We start from the raw sequence: 19423 nt of genomic DNA on the forward strand, positions 1-19423 counted from the left end.
TTTTAAGAAATCATGTTAATTTACAGTGGTCATTTTGTAAATAAACAACATTTAAAAAGTTTCTAAAATTCTATTCTCAACTTTTAAAAAACATAAAATAATTACAGAAATTATATTCAAATATCCTATTTCCCAATATATTACACATTATATTTTAAAAATCCAAATAACACCTAGTAGTTGGAAATGGTTATTTCTGGTTTAGTTATTATTTAAAAACATAACATTCATATAGTAGTTATTTAATGTGAAAAGGCTCTGTTTCTGTTCACATAATGTATGCGTGTGTGTGTGTGTGTGTGTGTGTGTACAGATAAGCACATATATGCAGAAATAAAATCACTATGTTTAATTTCAATATATACTCAGAACAGAAAAAAATAATAAAACAACAATCTTACATAACCAAGATTACATTATCATTTCTAGGAAACAACTAAATTTTGACCCTTTTAGAATACAAAATCTATTGACCAAAAAGTTATCTTCTCCCTGGAGCTCTGTGGTGAGCCATTACATTTGGAAAGTAGTAAATAATTAGGAAGACAAGAATAAAATATGAAAAAGAATGATAGCTCGTATTTTTATTTTCCAACTAGTCTGTGTTTTTATATAATATATTGTTGAGCTTTTTATATGATGTGTGTAATACGTTGGGAATTTGAATGCAAATATTTTTAAGATTACTTATATTTTTTGAAAAAGGTGAAATTAAAATTTCAGAAATAATCCTGCTTATTTACAAAATGACCACTGCAAATTAACTTATTTTCCCCTCAAAGTGGTAGGAAACAAGAGCTAATAATACATCTATCATATTTTATTTGTAGGACTAAAAAAGTCAATGTATGTGAAGCACTTAGTAGAAATCCTGACATTTAGTAAATAATCAATACATTGATTTATTATTAGTAGTAATAGTATTATCAATATTGGTGTACATGTATAACTTTTAAATTCATTTGTAAATATGAATATATGTATAAATGGTAAGAGAAACTGAAAACAATTTTGAATAGCTTATTGTCTTAAACTGAAATATAGAGCAGAGAAAAAAATGTGTGTTCATCCCCTGAATTTCTGAATTACAAATATTTATTTTATATGATAGGAGATGGATTTGTAAAAACAAAAAAGTTTGTTATTATTAGCAATCTTTAAATAATAAGTATATTAAGAATTCTGAATATTAATTTTTATGTACTCAGTGGTTTTTTTTTTACTAGATTTGGTTTCAACTGCCTGAAGAATTTGATACTTGATTTACATAAACATATTGGTTTTTCTATTTAAACTTCATCTGCTTTTGAAATCTTATTGTAATATACAGCAATACTTTATGATTTTACATTTCTTGTAATCCTAGTAAAGCATTTTATATATTCTATTTATTAAATGTGCCCATTTTATCTATTCTCTTCAATTTATGCTTATTAAATGCAAATATTTTGTCAGACCAATCCTTTTCTACTTAGTACCTATTGGGCATCTGAAATAAAAATCTATTTTTTACAAATGAACTTTAGAAGTTAGTATTTTGACAAGCTTGTCCTCAAATATCAAATATCTCAACAACGTTGACAAACAAAAGAATAGCCAAATTGGACTTTAACAATATTAAAAATTTTGTGTGTCAAAGAAGACTATCAACAGAGTAAAAAGGCAATCCACAGAATCGGAGGGAAAATTACAAATCATGTATCTAATAAGAGATTAATATCCAGAGTATATGAAGAACTCCTAAAACTCAACAACAAGAAACTCATTCAAAAATGAGCCAAAGATTTGATTAGACATTTCTCCAAAACAGATATACAAATGTCAATAAACCCATGAAAAGGTAATCACTAATCATTAGGGAAATCCCAATATAAAATACAGCGAGATGCTATTTTATATCGATTAGGATGCTTATTATCACACGAACATGAAATAACAAGTGTTAGTGTGAATGTTGAAAAACTGAACTCTAGTGCACTGATGGTGGAAATCTAAAATGCCATAGCCGTTATGGAAACTAGTATGGCAGTCCCACAAAAAATTAAAAATAGGATTACCATGTGGTCCAACAACTCCACTTCAGGGTAGTTACCCAAAATAACTGAAATCAGGAACATGGAAACGTATTTGTACACCCATGTTCATAGCAATGTTTTTTTCACAGTAGCTAAAATGTAAAATCAATCCAAGGTGTTCATAGATGGATAAGCAAAATGTAGTGTACACACACACACACACTGAAATATTAGTCTTAAAAGGGAAAGAGATCCTAACACATGCTACATCACTGAACCTTGAGGCATTGTGCTAAGTAAAATAAGCCAGTCACAAAATGACAAATACTGAAAGAGTCTACTCATTTGAGGTACTTAGTCAGATTCATAGAGAAAGACCATATAACGATGGCTGCTAGAAGCAGGGAGGGAGGATGAGGAGTTATTATTTGATGAGTGTAGAATTTCAGTTTTGCAAGAGGACAAAAGTTCTGAAGATAGATAGTGGTAATGGTTACACAATGACAATGAACTTAATATCATTGAACTGTTTACCTAAAACGTAATAACAGAAAGGACAAATTTTGTTACATATATTTTACTACAATTCAAAAGCATAGCTTAAAGAATTTCTGATTAAATTTTTGCTTCCAAATTAATCAAACCAGAATTTTGGATGTCTAATTTGAATATGTGACTATTTGCTTGATATTACAAAGGATTAAAATTTAATAAACTTTTTCTTAAATGTGGGTTTTATATATCTGTACAACAGAATTTAAGCAAATATGCTGCCAGCTATGTAAAGTATTTAAATTTAAAAATTGTTTTAATTAAAATTTAATTCGTTAACTATTTAAAATAGTTTACAGTGTTTACATCAAATATTAAGGAAGAAAACCATTTATGATTAGTAGAAAACCTACAAAATGTAAGGATCAAATATGACCTTGCCTGGAAACTTAATTGTATATTTTTATTTTATATATTCCCAATTACTTTCTTAAGCAATCTAAAGAGCATTTGAAGAAAAAAATAATCTCATGAGCCAAAGTAAATAACACTTAATAATTACACAGAAAACACTAATATCTTTTTATTTTCTCTTTTTCCTTTCCCCTTTTCTTTCACTTTCTCTCCCCCTCTCTCTCCATTTTTTTTTCTCTTCTCTTCTTTTCTTCCCTGTTTTCCTTTCCATTTTTTATTTTGTTTTCCTTGAGGCAGTTTGCTCTAGGGCCCAGGCTGGAGTGCAGTGGCTGTATCATAGCTCATCACAGCCTGGGACTCCCGGGCTCAAGAGAACCTCCTGCATCAGCCTCCAGAGTAGCTGCAATTACAGACATGTGTCACCATGCCCAGGCAATTACATTTTTATTTTAAACGTGATTATTAGAATGCAAGTTCCCAAAGTACAGGGATTTTTTTTTCTTTCTTGTAAATCAAGCACCAAAAATGCTACCTGATACCTAATAATTACTCAATAATTACTTTTTTAATAGGTAGGTTTTTGGTTTTGTTTTTTTACCTGTAAAGATAAAATTTTATTACTTTTTTTCTCTATTTTGGTTGAAAGTTATAGTATCTTTGGGACTTTCATCAACGTTGAATCACCAACCCTTTAGCATATGGATATATGGCATTTATTTTTGACTTAGACCTGTCTTCATCTTCCTCTAAAGTGTATTTAGAACAATGTGTTACAAATGGGCTATTCAGAAATTGAGAAACCCTTTTGTAGAGATTACAGACTATTTCCTTGTAAGTGTTTTCACTTTGTCTTCCAATCATATGACTGTGGTTCACTTATCTCTTCAGCCTAGCTTAAAAAAAGTTTTATAATCAGGGATAAAACATGGCTTTTGTTTAAATAATGTGTGTGAAATATTATAGAACATGAAGCAATATGGGTCGAAGGCACCCACACTTAAATAAGCAGAATATAAGATTAAAATGACTGTGGAATACATTGTACACAATTTTTAGGTAAACCCAACATCACTATTTCCTTTACAGATGAAGAATGCCAAATAGTATGAGGAAAAAAAATTCAACATTCTGGTTATATACATAATTATGTATAAAATTAATTATAGGTATTAATGACGACTGGCATATAGATGCTGGCTTTTGGCGGAATATTTAATCTCTGTAATTCTTAATTTCTTCATCTTCAAAAATTCAATAACAGTATTTGGCTCATGGGATTTTGTAAAAGTTCATTGTAATTCTTAATATATAGTAACTACTAAATAAATAGCATATCATGATTATTATTAATAACATCACAATCTATCAAAATAATGACAGTGAACACTTTGTATGTAAGAATTAAAGTCTGTCATATCCTCAGTATTCCATAAGTGATTATTGAATAAATCAAATATTTCTGACCATGCAACATGAGCATGTAAAATGAGTAACTGTATTGATACTTATTTCTTTTTAAAACTTAAAATGTGAAATTTTAAGACTTGTGTGTGTCAGATCACTGTAACATAAAACGTGTGTGTGTGTGTGTGTGTGTGTGTGTATGTGTGTATGTGTGTATTATTCCACCTAGTTAATTTTTGAAGTAGTGTATTTGTCAGGAAAGAGTGGTTCCTGTTAATTTACTAGAGCTTGATACATCTAAACATTATGGCTGAAGAGTGTGGGCTTTACTTATGTGATGCTCAAAATGTAAAGAAAGCTTCGGTGTTCAAACATGTACAGTCTTCCATTAAGTGAAAAGTGTAACAATGCATGGATGTTTTATAGTAAAATAAAATATGAATTGTAATGCTAAAATGTTTGGGTTTTCAGCTCCATTAATTGTATTTTAGGGAAGTGTTTATATACTTGCAACAGATAATAAATTACTTTACCCTTAAACCACAATTTTTACTGTAAATGAAAACAGCTACTATGTTTATGGAAAGGCTAATCACTAGGCATTTTGTGTACAGTTCAATCCTCATAATAAAGATATAAGGAGGTATTAAACCCCTCATTTCATATAAATGAGGTGACTGATGCTTATTGGAGATGACTTAACCAATATTACACAGAGAGTAAGTACAGCGAGACATTAAAAACCATCTGGCTCTCCACACACTGTCTTAGTTTCTATGTCATCCTGTATGAATTTAACAGAATCATCAATATCTAGTCATTAGTTATTTTGAAATGCCAATTATTCAACTAAAATACTATGCCTTAATTGATGAAGCAAATTTTACTATATAGTTTCTAAACTCCAAGTTCTTTCAACAGTTTCACAAATAAATTCATGTACAGGACCTAAGTTTCTAGTTGTCATCTTATGAACACTGAATCTGTCCCCCTGTATTCCCACATTTCCTTCATATTTAAAATAGAAATTAATAATCACCTAAAGTCTGATATGGAGGCTCTCGCCTGTAATCCCAACGCTTTGAGAGGCCGAGGCAGGAGGATTCCTTGAACCCAGGAGTTCAACACCAGCTTGGGCAACATGGTGAGACTCTGTCTCAACAAAAAATAAAAAAATGAAAAACTAGCCAGGTGTGGTGTGCACCTGTGGTCCCTGCTACTTGGGAGACCAAGGTGGGAGGATCATGATCCCAGAAGATCCAGGCAATAGCGAGCCATATTTGCAGCACTGCACTCCATCCTCTGTGACAGAACTAGACAGGGAAGGAAGGAAGGAAGGAAGGAAGGAAGGAAGGAAGGAAGGAAGGAAGGAAGGAAGGAAGGAAGGAAGGAAGGAAGGAAGGAAGGAAGGAAGGAAGGAAGGAAGGAAGGAAGGAAGGAAGGAAGGGAGGGAGGGAGGGAGGGAGGGAGGGACAAGGAGGGAGAAACGGACAAGGAGGGGAGGAGGGAGGGAAGGAAGGAAGGAAGGAAGGAGGGAGGGAGAGAAATAAAGAGAGAAAGAAAAGAAAGAGAGAAAGAAAGAAAGAAAAAGAAAGGAAAGAAAGGAAGGAAGGAAAAGAAAAGAAAAGAAAGAAGGAAGGAAAGAAAGAAAGTGGGAAGGAGAGAGGGAGGGTGGGAAAGGAAAGGAAGGTAGGTCAGCACATACGTTGTTGAAAAGGTGAAAGTATTTTAATACAAATAAAGAGCTAATACTAATAAACTGCCTGATATATGAGAGATGCTCAATATATGCTTATGATTAATTTATTATGAGAATTTTTTATTGGCCATATTACATTTTTCTATATTTACAGTTTTTATGTTATATAAAATCAACCAATAGTATATAATTGCACCAGAGACCATAATCTATTATGTAGCCTCCAATAGGAAAATTTTATATCAGTGCAATCTTTCTGCTTTGTAATATTAGTCGTAATTATTAGCATAAAGCTTTTGACTTTTCACTGCAATATGCATTTATAAGAAAATCGTATGAAATGGTTATATGTATAGTGTCTATAAAACCAAAGAGATCTGGAGATGTAAGTCTTTTGCAATTATCACAGTTTATATCATGCAGAACATTTCTTCCATATTTTATATCACCTAAAGTAAATGACACTGAGTTAACTACCCTGTAGGTGATTAATATAGGTTTCTTCCATTAAATGAGATATTAAGCTGTTTTCTGTCACTGTTTAAATCTAAATGGCAATGGATTATTAAAATGTACATTTTAAGCTCATGGGTCATACTACACACATAGCCGGAGTGTCAAGGGTCTACTCTTCTGGCAAACTTCCCTAGATGCTCTGTGTACCTGTAACCTACACAGTAAAGATGTATTTGAATCTACAACTCCTGATCTCAAAGTAATCTGCTAGAATTGGGAGCAGAGATTATTATCATTAATCTGTGTCCTTGCTAGGAGTGGACCTCTTTTTGGAACGTTTTCCTTTATATTCTTCACTTGTGACTGTGCTAAAAGAATACAATAATTCAATGAGATAGTTGAGCCTCCCTGCATCTAGTATACATAGTTTTCAGGTCCCCAGTGAAGACCCTAAAAATAAACAATAGTTCGGATAATTTTCCCTGTGGGAGTGCCAAAAAGTGTGCATTAGGGAAAACTAAGGCAGAGAATATTTCTAAATATGTTTGTAAATATTGGCTTTTAGCAACAGTTTTTCACTAATTTTGTGATTTGTATGATTTCCTGTCACTCTATGTTGCTCTCATTATGTTATTAAAAATAACCAGCCTCTTTTGGGGAGGGGAGAGGATGGTATTTGAATCAAATATTTCCACAGACTGTATTTGTTGTTTATCCAATTGCAAGTTTAGTTCCTCCAAGATTTTCTTTCAAATAAATAAGTCCTACGTCAAAAATTTTTCCTGTATTGTGTAGATGGGAAAATCTATACATTGTAAAATTGAATAATTTAGGAAACTATTTTTTATAATTTTATTTCATATGTTCTTGAGGGGCCAGTGGTGCAATGGATAACGCATCTGACTATTATGGGTCAGAAGATTCTATTTTATATTTTCTTTATTCTATATAAAAATGAGTAATATAAATTTGAAAGAAAGTTCATATTCATAAATATATAGAGCTAAAATGATGATTTTCATGGATTACCAGTTTGGAAATAAATAATTTTGTTGACAGAAATGCATCATTAAGAAGATAATTTTTGAGAAAAAAAGAAAAATTATTTTCTAATTATGCATACAGTTTAACTGAACATTTCAATAACCATTTGATAGGTAATTTAAAAGCTACATTTTGTCTTTGTTTTTGAAGCAAAAACATTTAATCAATAATGACAATAGGTATTTCATTAATAAAAAATTCGAAGGATCTACTAACTGTAGGCTTGTGTAATAAAAATAAATTTCTTACTATATATTGTAAACCTTTATCAAAATACAGAAATATACTAATTTCAGATACATTTTACCATTAGTGTTATAGGATTCAGTATTATTACTTAGGAATTTAGAGAATAGTTTCATTAACACAATTTTAAAATTATAGCTTTTTGGTATACATTCAAAAATAATCTGGAAAATGTATACATTCTTTTTAGCTGGAATAGAGCAAAGCAATCCTTTATCGTCTTTTTTTCTTTGATAAATGACTCAGAGTCAGCCTCAGCAGAAAGATACCAAATTTTAAAATTTATTATTGTCAATAGTATGTGTGACCTTTACTTTAACTGCATCTTGGCTGTCAGTAATAATCCAAGGCTGTACTTTCAATGATAAAATGAAAAACTTTGCATATTGAATCTCCCGGTCTCCTTGAAAGTGTTCAGCTATCAGAGTCATTTATTCCCATTGTCAGAGCAAGGTCCATTATGAAAGCCCATTCGTCTTTACTTGAAGATGAAGAGTGGAGGAACTCTACTTCTGCCTTGAATCAAGTACTAACCACTTCAGGGCCCTCAGATATATCAATTCATTGACTTGCTGTAGGTCTAAGATTCTCACTCTTTTTGCTTGGGGCATTGGTTCTTTAAGAGTTTGCTTCACCTTTATAATGCACAATTTCTGTGCCAGGTAAAATAACACTTTGTCATACACTTGAGAGTCTCTTTTTAAATGGGCTTTTTGTTTAGATTCTTTTTCAGCTTAAACTGACATGCTAGACTACTAGTAGAATTTAGTAAAAAGCTTGCTTTGCCTACGTAGACTAATAATACCTAAAAGAATACTAAGTCATTAAAAATATCCTAATACATTTTATTTTGTTGTAAACAATTTTTGATTTATTGATTATTCTTTAAAATATATTTTTAATTCTTATTCATTAATTGGCCAAAATATAACAACATCTGAAAACTGCATTGGACTTATCACCACAAGTAATAAAATAATGTAGTAAATACAGAATCAAAATAATAAATATGATGAGGCAAATATTAGTTGATGTTTTTGCTCCAATTCAGAAAAATATAATAACAGTCTGACATGCAAATTTCTGCTCCCTAAATACCTTCAATCAAATAACTTTTTCTTTTTACTCCTTACTCCACAGAAAAACTTGAAGTTTAGATTTTTTTTCTCAGATTTCTTCAAGATAGGAGAAAAACCAGAAAGTACTTTAACATGTCAACACTCATGAACTTTACCAAGCCAGACACTTGATACTCAGAAAAGTATGAAAGAGAAGAAAATTGATGCTAAGGAAAAAAAGCCTTGGGTTGTATATATTTCTTTAGGCTATGATAACAATTACCAAAATCTTATCTTAAAACACAGAATGTATTCTCTCATAGTTCTTGAGGCCAGAATTCCAAAATCAAGGGGTTAGAAAGACTGTGTTCTCTTGGGGAACTCTGAGGGAGAATATGTTTCTCACATCTCTAGCTCTTGGTGGCTGCCAGCATTCCTTGGTATCCCTTGGCTCGTGGCCTCTTTACTCTAATCAGTGCCTCTGTTTTCACATTATCGTGTCCTGGATGTGAATCTAATCTACCTCTAGTTCTCTTATAAGAACACTTGTGATAGCGTCTATGCACCTGGATGATCTAGGATAATCTCTTCCTCTCAGGATCCTTAACTTAATCGCATTTTCACATTTTTAATCCCCAAATAAGGTCACATTTATACATTCCAGGAATTAGAACATGGACATATCTTCAAGCATGTGTGGCATTTTTCAAATCACAATAAGCTATTTCCTGCTATTGGCATGAAAGTTAAAAGAAAAAGTCACTTCTAAATGATGGCCTTTTTAGATGGTAGCTGTTAAGATAAAATATATATCCTCAAATGTGACCAATTCTTTGGGGGAAAGAAAAAGTCTTGGAGAGCATTGCCAAACAAATACATTTATGCTACGGCAAAATTAACAATGAGTTATATCCAGAATACCAAATAATTTAAAATAATATGGATTTTTTTCAATAATTTCCAAATACTCCCTTTGAAATATATATATTTTTTGTTGATTATGGTCGATGCAAAATAAGAACTGAGGAAGCTGCTATTTTTCCTTTACCTAATATTTTGATAGGACCTTTAAAAAATAAACAGAAATGAGACAGGGTATATTAACATCTGATACAATTTACTGACTAGTGTATGTCAATGTCAAAAGCTGATGAGAGACAGATTCTTTTGACTTACTTTAATGGTGATTGAATTGATTTCTGACAAAGAAAGCACTTACATTCATTTTCCATATGTAATGACAAAGCTCTAAAAATGTGGGTTAATTTAATTAGTTGGCAGTCCTCGGTTGTACCTTTGAAAAAAGTGTTTTCTGTAATGCTTTTGTGTTCTTGAAAGAACTAAACTGACTGACTGATGCAAAAATCAGCAAGGAGAGCTCATCTGCTAAAATGCAAACTAGAGATGCTTTTCTATAGCTATTCTTGGGCACACTCAAATCAGGCTTTTTGAGTCCTAGATTGGCTGCCTCAAACACCCCCTTATTTACATAAACTCTGGGCTTTTGCAGTCATCTCCATTGTGCAAAGGAGTTTTTCTGTGTGCATTCTGATTAGGCTTGTGTAAAGATGCATAAATTTCTCATCCAATCAAAGGCTGACCTGGAGGAAACTGGCAGGGAGTGGGTAGAGTAGGGGATTAGTAAATTGGCAATTTCTTTTTAACTTTCGTAGTCATTTGGGTGAAATGAACCAGATCTTAAAGAGGGCAGCAGTATTGGTCTAAATAGAATAAAATGCCTTTGACTTGTGAAAAGATATTGTAAAAAGAAACATGCAAAGAATCATTGTGAGTAGATAGGAGATCAACCTTGGTGTTTTTCTAGAATAAAACAACAAAATGCCCAAAGAATATGTAAATTCTTGACTGTGTATGTCAACATATTTGTTATAAAGTAACTTAATTGCATAAATAACAATCATTGTAATTTATTTGCTTATTTAATTTCTATTAAATTTATATCAGAGAAGGGCAAATTTGACAATGAGGGTAAGTATTGTAGATCACTTACAATTTTAGCTATTATGTTAGGTGTTTGGATAACACTTGGTAATAAAGCACACTCAACAGGAAGGCAAACACACCAATGCATTTTTCTGAATTATATTTCAAATAAATATGAATATTTAAGGCATTTCAAACTGTGAAATGTAAAAAGAATGATTATATTATTTAAAATGTTCTCAGGATAATGTCACTATAATTATCATGACAATTTAAGAAGGATTCTAAAAGTACTTTATATAAAAATTCTTTTATTAGTAGAAAATGTAAATAGTATAAAACAGAGTTTTCCTTTAATCTGATAGTAAATGATGGCTCCAAAGGACTATAATTTTATTAAATGTAAGCAAGACCTTTTAACAAAATCTTTTGAAAGGAAGAAATATTGAAGGTCAAATTGAGCATATATATACCAATTAAAGGAGTAGTGATCACTGCAAATAAAAAGAGCTGGAAGAGAGATGATACATTTTGAAGTAAATCTATAGAATACCTGAATGGAAAACTATTGAATAATATTATTATTCAGTGAAAGCTGGTAAAAGTTAAGTTATATTCGAAATTATTTTGTTGGCAGTATAATAAACATACATGAGCATTTATATAGGTGCATGAATAAGCCTCACTTTAAAATGTTGTTAGAACTGAAGGAAAAAAAAAAAAAAAAAAAAAAAAAAAAACAACAACAACAAAAAAAAAAAACACAAAACACCCAGAGCAGGGCAGTACTTAAAGTGGTAAAGACAGATTTAATTTAGGAACTATCGTACGGGCAGAACACGGTGCTCTGGCTACCAATATCTGAGAAGGATAACAAAGGTCATTACTGTGCCAACCAAAATTTGTAGGGTTCAAATGCTTTTGCCTTTTATATCATGACATCAGAGTCACCAAGAAAAACACAAGAACTGAATGGAAACATACTCTTATTTAACGTTGAAGAGACAGAGCAAGATCAGTTTCAATAATGTGCATTTACATCCCCTCCACCCTGAAGGCTGGTGGGTCACTAAGTCTTCATCCCCACCCCACTCCCGGCCTGCACACAAAAAAAATTGGGCTATAAACAGCAGCCCTTTCTTGCTGCAACAGGACCCAATCCTATGAGTCTGAAATTCTGAAAGCTGGGGCATGCCTGAGGACCACTGATGTGCAGGCTTAAGCAGAACAAAGACATTGAGTGTCAAACAGGAAAAGATATTCTTACACGGGGGATAAGCCCGCACAGGTTATGTGGGCGCTGTACATCTTGGAAAGGAAGTGTGCCAGGCCCAAGACCCATTCCTATGTGGCCTAGAAGGAATCAAAAGACAGTGCACGTGATACTGCCTTTCTCAACATATTAAAATGGGGGAAAGGCACGCTCAGCACAGAACTGGGACCGGTTCCAAATACAACAAGATAAACTAGGGGTGCATAGTCAAGGAACAGGGTTGGAAAGGTCAGTGGAAGGGAAATTACTAAGATAAACATCAAACGTAGAAAGGACTCCTGTAGACTGATCAAAAAGGATTCTTTCTGAAGGCAGGCCAGGGTGGCCAGATACCATCTGGGTAGATGGTGGGGGATGAGGAATTTAGTGGTTATCGAGTGCTGGGGACTCTGACTAAACAGCATTCTTCCTAGGCTATGCATGTCTAGCAAGGACAGAACCTTGTTAAGAAGAGGGCCTAGAGGAACCTGACTACAGTTTAGCCAATGAGTGTCAGAAGTCATCTATACTGATATTATTTTAGCTATCCTGTGTGTGAGTATGAAGATTATATATATAAATTAGATTCTAAAGTTCCTCAATTTTCAAGTGGAGTCAGTTAAAATACAAAGTGAGTTCTGTAAATAGTGAGGCTACATTAAAATTGGAAACACTGCCAAGGAAACAAACTAGCTTTTTGAAGGACTAATTGGGCCATCAGACGCTGATACATAACCTGAGGCCCTAATTACCTATGCTTTATATAGAAAATTCTGCCTGTGAAGTCATCAGTGGATTCATTATCTAAAGGTATTATTACAAAACGTTTGGCTTGTATGAAGAAAGTACTTGTCCTTTCCAGAAAAAGAAATATATATATATATATATATATATATATATATATATATATATATATATGGTAGCAGTGCAAAATGCATTATGCCTTTTGTCTGTGTTCTTCTGTAAGGATTCTTTTTAGGTGTCTTCTTGTCTTATATTGTTTCCTTTCTTTCTTTATTTTTCCTTTTGGAAATATTTTAAATTTAAGGATACTAAAAAGGGATAACAAGATCGTTTTGTAATTACAGTATTTCATTAAAAAGTGTTAGTTTTAGAATTTTTCTTCCAAAATTTTCTCTCACATATGACTTCAACCCCTAGATCTGCAATCCCCATGTGATTAGTCTATTATTACATTAATGTTGCTCAAAATAAACATTCAAATAAGTAAAAATACAACAAATTCTTTTTCTATCTACCGTTCTGATTTCCTTTCTTTCCCAGTAAAAGGGCAATATTGCAGTAAAATAAGAAATTATCTTTCATGCATATTGTCTTTGATTAATCATTTTCTTTTAACCCAATAATTATCTGCTTCTATTCAAGCTTTCACTGAATTAGCAGCCATTGGGGATCTTCCTTACATTCGCTTCAGTTATGAACTGCTGTGTTATTCCACTGCAGAAGCATTTAACACAGTAGTCTAATCTCTCCTCCTGAAACCAAGTTTTCCATTTTGTTGAAAACAACTCTTCTCTGCTTTACTATTTCTATTAATTCGTCTTCGTGGGCTACCAGGTTTTCTCTGTGTTTAAGTATTACTAATCGTGCTAATACTCTGGAATGTTTCCTCTGCATAATCTAGATATGCTACTTGGATAATCAAAGCTGTTGCTATAGCTTTAGCAAATACCCATGCCAGCTCCAGCTCCAGCTGATGAGTGGAAAATTTAAATCACTATTCGATGTCCCAAACTCACACAGGCAACTGTGTAGGTGGAATCTCCTTTGGAAGTGTCTTACCTGATCTACTCCCCATAGAGGGCATTTATGATTTTGTTTATTATTTTATTTTTTAGCCAACTAACACGTAAAAACACTTGTGGTTTGAATGGAACACTCTAGACATTTTCCTTCATGGCAGGCAGGACTTTGTCTTCTAGAAAGGAAACCAAGAAACCTCTCCCTGATGCCAGGAAGCCAAGGAAAAAAACACATGATATCAGTTCGGCAAGTTACTTACTTGCCCTCTGAAATTTGAATCCATGGGAAATAACAAGAAAATTCAGACACATAATTAAAAAAAATTTAATGGTGCAGGAGGCTGTGATAGTGCCAAGAGACCAGCAGTAGTCATGCCACAGTGGTACCCTACTGATGCTGTGCCTGTGTGGCATGACCTTGTGTGAATTCTCTACCCAACATTCCGCTGCTGTTACAATTTTCTATATCTAGTTCTGTAGGCCTCATTTGTTTTCTAAGCTACTCTACAACTTTCCAAAAATTTCACTTGTTCTCTGCTTAAAAATGACAGTTGATTTTGTTTGGGAAAGAAAAACAAACACACCTGATTGATGGTATCCTGAATGGGCCTCCTAGGCTGGCCAAACACAGAACATTCTACTTCTTCAGTGTTTATTATTATAGCAACTTGCACATTCACCTGGACACTCACACCAGAAACAGGAGTGTTACCTCTGCTCCTTCCTCTCTACATTTAATTTATTCCTGTGTATTATTAATTCCATAAATATTATTTATATTTTCTTTCCAACCCTTCCTTTTCAGCCTAATTGACCATATCTTAGTTAAGGCTTTACTAATATTTCAAATAGAATATTGCAGAACTTGTAACTATGTTACTTGTTTCCCTCCCCCCAAATACTTATTAATGTGAGAGAAATATTAATATTGATAACAAAAGTATTTTTTAAATACAAACTTATGATGCCAGTCACCATCTCCCTATATATTGTCAATGAAAACTCATTGCTTATTGAATAAAAAATTAATATTTCAGCATATTATAAAAGCCCTTTTATAATGTTGTGGCATTTCCTTCTATTGTTTTGTTTCTCACTATAGTTGTAAATTATAGTAATTTAAATTATTTACCATTTTCATATCATTTCATGTTTGTGTGTTTTCTCTCATCACATAATGTAATTCTATTTATTTTTCATACTGACTTCCAATCTCACCTGTAAAACCTATCCTCATCAGTTCTAGTTGGCACATTTCCTCTTACATGATTTACAAATTACAGGATAGCAAATGACATTAAGCAGTTGCTCAACAAATATCCCTTCAATGAGTAAACAAATATACAATATCTTGAAATAAACATGATACTGCAATGAGCTAGTGGAAGAGCCTAATCAATAGCTTACTCAAAGGAGAAAAAACCGGCAAAAGATACGGAGAAACAATGGTCCACAGAGTAGTAAGAAATTCAGGAAATTGATATCACAAAAGCCAAGAAGAATAACAAGTTACAAAAATATAAATTCACTATTGGTTGTTGGAAGATGGTGTCTTGCCAACTTTTATAAAAAGTCATGCTATTTTGAACTATACAAAAAATTGTTGTTAACTATAGTCATCCTATTTGCTCCTGAGCACTGCATCTTACTCTTTCTAACTGCATTTTGTTCTCATTAACCAACACCTCTTTATCCTCCCAATCCCTACGACCGTTCTCAGACCCTGGTCAACCATTCTAGTCACTACCCCCATTATATTTTATATAACTTTTAGCTCCCACATACATGTGAATAAGAACATTAGATATTTGTCATTCTGTGCCTGGCTTATTTCACTTAAACCAATGACCTCCAATTCCATCCATGTTGCTGCAAATGACAAGATCTTTATCTTTTTTTATGGAAGAATAATAAAATGGATTTGGAATATTCCTAACACAAAGAAATAGCAAATGCTTGAGGTGATGGATATTCCAATTACTCACACATTGTATGCCTGTATTAAAGAATTACATATATTTTGATACATACTATTCTTATGTATCTATAAAAATTTATTTATTTATTTATTTTTAATTTTTTTTTCCCATTTATTTATTTTATTGCATTTTAGGTTTTGGGGTACATTTGAAGAACATGCAAAATTGTTGCATAGGTACACACGTGGCAGTGTGATTTGCTGCCTTCCTCCCCATCACCTACATCTGGCATTTCTCCCCTTGCTATCTCTCCCCAGCTCCCCACCCCCCACCGTCCCTCCCCTATTTCCCCCCAATCTATAAAAATTTAAAATGACCGTGTTTGTGAAGTGATGAAAAAAGCACTTTCAGAGTGAATAGAACAGGAAGTGGGAAGGTAGAGAATCAGATAAAACAAATAGAAAATTAATTGGGAAATTCTGTTGGAAAGAGCAGGGAGGTATGATACTAGCTAGGGAGGAACAGGCACAAAGGTAAGGAATTAGTGAACTGTGTATGCTTAGTATTGGAGTACTTTATAACTAGTTTTCATATTGTTTTATTTCTGTTAAGCTTCTATCAATATTAAGTGAATATCTGCTGAGCTTTCCTGAAATGGCTATTATTAATGGAAAATTTGATGCTTTGAATTCAAATGCTTGTTAAACTTTCATCTTATTTTCTGTATATTCATTTTATTAAATTCAGTTTGAAACTGGGTTGTCTTCCTTCTTGAAAATATTCATCTAAACAGGAACTTAAAGATTATTATGTTTTTCTTGCACAATATTATCAAGCTAGTGCCAAGGATAAATTTCTGTAAAAGATTTTTGTTAAATTCACTTGATACTAATATTCAATTAAAATTTTTTTCTACTATATATTTTTCACTTTTATATACTAACTTCTTATGCAAATTTTCTACCTTATCACATTTTTTTCTAGAAATTCCTTTCACAAATAAAGCAACTGTTAAAAAGGAGAAAATTATAGCATTATTTTTAAAAAAGGAAATCTCTGAGTGACATAGTGGGGTAGTGTGTTTTTATTTTCTAAATGTTTACAGTGTGTTTTTTATACTGAGATTTCCAGCTATCATTTTGTGTTTTCTGGATATGTAATATTCAGATTTATCTTTACTAATTTAATGTGTTTACTCCTTTCAAATAATAAAAACTATATTCCTTAACCAAAATGGAATTAAATTAGAAATAAGTAATAGAAACAAATTTGTTTCTATGTTTATAAATTTTGAAACTTTGGAAATTTATAAACATATAAACAACTGTGTTGCTATTATTGATTTCTAAATAAATAATTTTGGAAAATTATAAACATATAGAAATGAACACACTTCTGAATAATCAGTGGTCCAAAGAAGAAACTTCAAGATAAATAATAGAATAGTTTGAAATGAATGAAAATGAAAATACAACATATCAAAACTTAAGAAATTCAGCTAAAATAGCGCTCAGTAGGATATTTATTGTGGCAAATGCCTGTGTAAAATAAGCAGTCTCACATCAATATCTTAACTTTCCACATTAAGAAATAAAAACTAGAAGAGTAAACTAAATCCAAAGCAAGCAGAAGGAAGAAAATAATAAAGATTTAAAAAGCAGAATAAGTAAAAATAAACACAGAAAACACACAGAGATGATCTGTAAAACAAAGGTGGTTTTCTGAAAGATCAAAAATACTAAAAATTAGCTATATTGGCAAAGAAAAAAAGAGGCCTCAAATTACTAAAGACAGGAATAAAATAGGTAATATCTATACCAAATTTTCAGAAATAAGGATTGAAAGAAAATTTTATGAACAACTATATGCTAATAAATTAGGCAACCTATATGACATTTTAAAATTTCTAGAAAGGCAAAAATTATTAAAAGTGACTAAAATAAATTGATAATTTGAATAAACCTATAATTAAGCAACAGCTTGAGGTAATAACTAACAAAAAAAAGAGACTTTACACAAAGAAAAGCTTAGGTTCAGATTCCATCACTAGTGATAAAAAACTTCCAAATAATTACTACAAATTCTTCACAAACCCTTTCCCAATTTGCAACTCATTCTATGAAGTCAGTGTTATCCTGTTACTAAAACCAGCCAAAAATACCACATGAAAGAAAGGATAAATCAGTATCTGCAATGAACATAGATGTAAAAATTCTCAAAACAAAAACTAGCAAGCCACTCCCAGCAACACATAAAGAGAATTATACCCTGTGACCAAGTAAAATATACTCCAGAAATTTAAGTTGATTTAACATCTAAAATTCAATTAATGTAATATGCCACTTTAAAAGAATACATGGCAAATCTCTATGATTATTCCATTAGATGCAGGAAAAAATTTGACACAATTCATCATCTTTTATTATAGAAATGTTTAACCATCAAGCAATGGGAGTGAACTTTCTCTACCTGAAAAAAAGCATCTGCAAAAACCCACAGATAACATTGTAAATAATGGTGAAAGGCATTAAGCTAAGATGGGGGTAAAAATAAGCTGTCATCTTGCATCTTGTATTTATTATTGTACTGAATGTTCTAACTGGGGAAGTTAGTCAAGAAAAAGACATAAACATCATTCCTATTGACAGGGAAGAAGTAAAACTGTATCTTTTTATAGATGATGCAATATTATTTTAATAAAATTATAGAAGACCCACTAAAAAAATACTAAAACTAATAAATAAGTTCTGTATATTTGCAGGACACAAAATCAGCAAAAAATAAATATGGAAAACATTTTTTTAGAGTAGCATAGTAAAAGAATAAATATACAGATTCAAGAGTTACATAGAGAAAAGTATAAAATGGTATTGATAGGCTTCATGACTAAACGCCAAAAGCACTGGCAACAACAGCCAAAATAGACAAATGGCATCTAATCAAACTTAAGAGCTTGTGCACAGCGAAAGAAACTATCATCAGAGTGAATAGGCAACCAACAGAATGGGCAAAAAATTTTGCAACCTACCCATCTGACAAAGGGCTAATATCCAGAATCTACAAAGAATTTAAACAAATTTACAAGAAAAAAATAACCGCCTCAAAAAATGAGCAAAGGATATGAACAGACACTTTTCAAAAGAAGACACTTATGCAGTCAACAAACATGAAAAAAAGCTCATCTTCACTGGTCATTAGGGAAATGCAAATCAAAACCACATTGAGATAACATCTCACACCAGTTAGAATGGTGATCATTAAAAAATCTGGAGACAACAGATGCTGGAGAGGATGTAGAGAAATAGGAATGCTTTGACACTGTTGGCGGGAGTGTAAATAGTTCAACCATTGTGGAAGACAGTGTGACGATTCCTCAAGGACCTAGAAACAGAAATTTCATTTGACCCAGCAATCCCATTACTGGATATATACCCAAAGGATTATAAATCTTTCTATTATAAAGACACATGCACATGTATGTTCATTGTGGCACTGTTTACGATAGCAAAGACTGTGAACCAACCCAAATGCCCATCAATGGTAGACTTAATAAATAAAATGTGGCACATACACACCATGGAATACTACACATCCATGAAAATCGATGAGTTTATGTCCTTTGCAGGGACATGGATAAAGCTGGAAACCATAATTCTCAACAAACTGACGCAAGAACAGAAACCAAATACTGCCTGCTCTCACTCATAAGTGGGTGTT

Source organism: Cebus imitator, unplaced genomic scaffold (assembly GCF_001604975.1).
Source record: "Cebus imitator isolate Cc_AM_T3 unplaced genomic scaffold, Cebus_imitator-1.0 Scaffold105, whole genome shotgun sequence".
NCBI classification, from domain to species: Eukaryota; Metazoa; Chordata; class Mammalia; order Primates; family Cebidae; genus Cebus; species Cebus imitator.